General features: G+C 29.7%; 1 non-coding gene across 1 annotated transcript; it reads left to right on the top strand.

Annotated features, from left to right (window-relative positions):
* The first annotated feature begins 1,429 nt into the window (after nucleotides 1-1,429).
* On the top strand, nucleotides 1,430-1,511 carry TRNAS-UGA (transfer RNA serine (anticodon UGA)). The gene has a single exon. It is a non-coding gene; the product is annotated as a tRNA-Ser (tRNA).
* The last annotated feature ends 4,437 nt before the right edge of the window (nucleotides 1,512-5,948 follow it).

The raw sequence follows: 5,948 nt of genomic DNA, 5'->3' as shown, positions 1-5,948 counted from the left end.
CCTCCTCATCCTCCTCCCCCTCCCGCCACTCCTCCTCCTCCCCTTGATCCTCCATCTCGTAACGCTCCTCTCTTTCATTCCCTTGCTCCTCCATATCGCAATGCTCATCTCTATCCCCACTACTCCTAATCCTCAAATATTTAGGAAGATGTTTCAAATATGTAGAGAAATGTTTCAAACATCTACTAAGATGTTAACATCTGTGGAGATATTTGAAATATCTGTGGAAAAAAGATCAAACATCAAAAAGAAAGAAGCAGAAGAAATATCCCGAGGGATGTTTCAAAATGTCTCAAAATACCTTCGACCTATTTTGAGACATTCTCATAAATGAGTATTATGCAAAACATATCCTAGGATGTTACCAAAAAATGTGTCATAAATTGTTACACAAGACTTCAAAAGTCCTTTTTAGCTGATTCTTCCGGCAAACTTGTCACAAATGTCTGAAGATTGCTTGCACAAATAATATGCCAAACATCATACAAAATTTTATAGTTCCACAAACGAATTTTTGTAACTTCAGTTGACTTAAGGCTGAAGGTGATTTTAAAGCGGCTAAAATTTATAAGTTATGATTATTGAGGGGGCTATCTGCACTTCCCCTCAATACCTTGGGTTTCCTCTAGCATTCTCGGCGATAAGTGGCCCATCATAGCCACACATTATGTACGATCATCCAACTTATGAAATTATTGCAGAAAAATCATTAAACTTAATTGTGTGTTAATAAATACACTCAACTTTATCCACCTTTCACATAATATCATTTTGCCCAGTATTGTTACCATACCGCATCTGTTTTTCTGTTTTGTAAGCCACACTAAAATGCCAAGTGGCTTTTCCATATCAGCGTTAAGAATAAATTTTACCTAAATACTTATAAATTACCTCGGTTGAATTTGTTCCACCCCTTTGCAATGTATTAATAGTATACTCCGGTAATGTTGCCATAAAGCTATGCACATTGATCCTTCTGTATTGGTTCCTCCAACATTCTAAAAGAAATTCACATACAAGTATACAACAATTCCCAAAATAATTTTTGCACGTATAAATGTAGAATAGATCATGTCTTCGGAATTCCGAAAAATCACCACCTTGATTGAATATCGCTTATGGTAAATTTGCTTCAGCTTCTCCACATAATTGGGTACTACTATCATTTTTACCATAAACACACAATCAAATTAAGACAATGCTTGAAATTATAAGTCATTAAAAGGAAAACTAAATAGGCCTAGAGGAAAATTTATTCCTCTTTAAACATTCAATCCACTTTTTTTCTTAAACCAAACAAAAGAAGGGTGATTAAAAAACAAACAAATGAAAGGAACATTCAGTAGTTTCTTATCTGCCGTTTGTTTAGTTTTCCATGAAGAACTGCAATTTTAGTGAATTTATATAATATACACTGATCAAAACAGAAGTCGATATGTCCGAGTGGTTAAGGAGACAGACTTGAAATCTGTTGGGCTTCGCCCGCGCAGGTTCGAACCCTGTTGTCGACGTATTAATATTTTGTGTTATTAAGTAATATTTTTACTCTGCAATTCGCATAGAAAATAAAATATTCTGCGTTTTTGTCAAAATTATTTCTTTTGGTCTCTTCATGTTGATGCCAAACTTAATGACTTTCTGGAAATATGGTTCACAATCAGATGAAATATTCGAGGTGCCTCCGTTATTTTCTTTTGATCTTAAAATGTCTAACACATTAAAAAAGAATTCTCTAGTGAAAAATGATATTTAAACAGGACCATTTATATACTCATGAAACTTATAAATAGATAAAGAATCAACCCTTGAAAAGATCATGGTAGAAGGATCAATCCTAAGATTGAGTTAAGCAGGGTTAGTCAAACTCTTTTGTTCAAAGATAAAATTAAATATCATCTTTAAGATACAATATCACAAAAAAAATTATCAATAGAAAGTTAAACTTTTATTTATGTACGAGTCGTATCATAGTTGGTAAAGGTGGACTTTGCGATGTTTTTCCATGTAAAATATCCGATGCTCATATAAGGGTACGATCAAAATACCCCCAATACATTATTATTCCTCCCACTTCACACCGTTACCACACACGAAAGTACATTTATCATTATTAATTTTAGCATACTCTTTAACTCTATCTTTGTTTTGATTCTTTCGTTTGATTTATTAAAATTACAACGGCTGGTGTTACGCTTAAACTGGAAATATAATATGAAAAATAGTGTAATATGGGAAAACGATGTTGTCTATCGTTTAAATTTCAAGTCAAACCATGACTATATGCGAAACCATAAATTAATGTAACATTTGGATTGGATTAGTTTAGTTCTAACGCATCAAATCATAATTTCACTTATCAATTAATCCTGTAAACCATTATTTGTTCTGCCCCTAAATTGTCAATGGAAATGAAAAGGTTTTACAACGAACCATAAGCATAAACAACAACAACAAACCCCGTGGAATCTGAGAGGATAGTGTGTATATAGACTTTACCCCTATATTGTAAAGATAAAGATGTTTTGTTTTTGATAGAATATCGGCTCAAAGAAAGAAGCAATATCAACATAAAGATAATAAGAAAACTAAAGCAAAAAAAATAACATGTAGTGTATGCGGTAAAATTAGTTAGTGACGATTGGATGAATGAGAAGGCGACACGTGAATATGAAGACAAGTAAAATGTGAATCAGCAAGTAGTCGATACCGGTTGCAAGGATGTGATCGGTGCTGGGTGAATTCCGAAGGCAGGGTAACCGATAACAAAGATTTGAGAAGAAGAGATTTTTACATTGTTGGTCATTAATTAAGAATTATTTAAATAAATAACATTAATTTTAGTTTATTCCAGAAACAACAAATTAATTAACAATAATAGCATACTTCATATTTGTTTACGTACAAGCAAGTTTTAAAAAATAATTAATGACCCTTAAATTGAGGAACCAGTTTCGACCCTTATTTATCTATTCCCATTCTCTCTCAAAAGGTTATCCCTAATTCTACAGGTGTCAATGAATATTTAAAAATCGACTAAATCGATCGAACCAACTCGAACCGAACCAATTTTTAGGTTTCTTTTAATAAAACCTTGGGTTTTTATATAAATCTATAACAATGTCGATAATTAAGGTAAGTTTTTTATTGTATAAAAATAAACCGAAAAAATACCGAACCGTACCGAATAAATTTATATGTGAAAAATATATTTATATATTAAGTTTAAAAATAATAATGCATTAAAGTTTTTCTTGGGTCTTGAAATTATGAAAACAGTTACAAGCCAACAAGTAATTAAACTCAAAATCCTAATTCTCAAACCTATAATGTTAATCCTATTGAAACTAAATTATTTTCAGCATATTCACTAGCATGACATAAGGTATTGTAGAGATTATGAGTAGCAAACTACAATGTATTAAATATGTTTCCATTCGTATGATTTAGATTTATCTTTAGGAATATTTAATCTTCTATAAATTTTATTCTTGAGTCCAAGTACCAGCTTGGTTAATATCTTTCCACTCGTGTGATTTATATATTTTTATATTAATTTGCTTAATTTCTTTTACGTTGTTATAGAATAGTTGATGGATCTATACTTTAGTCTAGACATCTTACATATTTTCTTAATTCATCACCTTTTAAAATGTAAAAACGTCTAGAGAGTTTTGCTAAATCCTATAAAAGTACGTATGTTATTGCATTTTACTTATATTAGTGACTTTTACATTTTATTTAAAATAAAATACCGAAAATTAACCGAACCATACCGATACCGAAGAGAAACCGATATGATTGGAATGGTTTCAAAAAGTCTAATTTTAATTATATAAAATAGAATAACTGAAAAATTGATATGGTACAAATTTTACAAAATAACCCACCAAACCGAACCACACCCCTACCCAATTCCCTACTCCTTTCTCCATGCGCGAGAAAGTAGGAACGACTTCGATGAGATCGGAAGAAGAGTAATTATAGGAACGAGAGATTTAAATATTATTCTCACAATAATCAGATTTATTACCATGAATGAATCAGTTATATACTCAAAAATGAACATGTAATATATCAAAAAAAATTCCAAATTATACATTTTATATTATATACCTACAATATTTTCTAAAAAATATACACAGATGCATATATATTATACCATAATATTGTCATTTATATAACTAGATATTGCTAATCAAGTATGAAATATACCAGAATTATTTCGTAAATCTATCAACAATATCAAGTGCCGATGCTTATATATTATACCATTATATAGTCATTTATTACTACTATTGTAGAAGCGGTAAGGAGAGGAGCTTGGTGTAGTAAGGGTATTTTGGAAATAATATTTTTTGTCTTTTTCGACGCGTGCTATATCTGATTTTCCGATCTCTGCCACGTTTTAGCATAGGTATAACTGCCGCTATGTGAAGCCCAAAGCCACATAATTCCGAAGAAGGTCCATACTACTACTTTTTCTAGATATTGCTGATCAAGTATGAAATATACCAGAATTATTTCGTAAATATACCAACAATATCAAGTGCCACTTTAATTTTTTATGTATATATTTTTGCGTATTTTAATATGTAGTGCCATCTTAATTTAAGATGTATATTTTGTATGCCAAGTGCAATCTTAATTCATGATATATTTTTATGTATACGTTTTGTATACATATACGTCATCTCTAATATAAGATGTATTTTAATATATATATATATATATATATATATAGTATATTTTTTATATATTAATTCAAGGTGTATTTTCTATGTATACCTTTTGTATATATTGACGTAAATTAATATCAAAAGCAGCAACAACAACAACAACAACAAACCCAGTATAATAATATCAAAAGCAAGAGCTATAATTTTTGAAAAGGAAGAAAGAAGAAAAAGAAAAACTTTAGAAAAGTCAATTAAGAAAATAAACGAACGGGACAAATTTAGAAGATCTTTTGGCTTCGGAAAACAAAATTAAGAAGGGGAAAAAATGTAAAAAAAAAAAAGGAAGGTTGAAGAAAGAGGAAAAAAAAAGGGAAAACTAATAGATGAAGAGAACAAAAAGGCGTGATTTTTGTACAAAGGATTTATTCACTTTTCATTCAGTTTGCTTATTTTTATAAATTAATAATTAATATCCTATTTGAATGGAAATGTATGCTATAAATATAAATATCTTCCTGCCACAACTGTAATACCAGAATTCATGCTAAAAATTTAGAATATATATTTTAAAATATAATAGTTATGTAAAGTTCCCGAAGAAGAATTGATATTTGATAACATTCAATGATCAACCGTTACAGGGGATATCTGTATTTATAGTCAACCGTTATACAACCATCAATTACGGTTTTATTCTCATTCAAGAGGATCTTGATTTGGGGATCTTATCTCCCTGATTAGAATTATAAATAGGAGAATTAATATCCATTATCGGGGAGGAACCATTATGTACGCAAAAGCTTAAATCATCTCTCATCTTATAAGACTATTATTTATCTTTATTCCTAAGATTGTTCTTGCTTCTGTTACGAGAGAGACTAAGTTCATAATCGGACTTGTATTTCCTTTAAATTTATTTCATAATCTTATTTATGTTCTTGTTTATTTCATATTTCTGGATCAAATTAATTCACGTATCTATAAATCACGTTACAAATTCAACTATACTGTTTTACGGGTAAACAAGTAATAATATACACCAAAAAATAAGCAAATACAAAAAATATTATTAATACTAGTCTATATTATTATAAAATCATGAATACAATGTTGCTTTACAAAAATAACCTTATAATATTAAACATAATAACTTACAATTAAATGACATAATCGGAATTCTAGACATTAGCCTTGTAATACTATTAGTTTTAGGACTTAATACTACATATTAGGAATCCTACATAATATGTTAGTATGTAAATATAAAACATC

This window comes from Nicotiana tabacum, chromosome 2, assembly GCF_000715075.1.
Source record: "Nicotiana tabacum cultivar K326 chromosome 2, ASM71507v2, whole genome shotgun sequence".
NCBI lineage: Eukaryota > Viridiplantae > Streptophyta > Magnoliopsida > Solanales > Solanaceae > Nicotiana > Nicotiana tabacum.
This window is presented reverse-complemented; position numbering and strand designations above follow the sequence as displayed.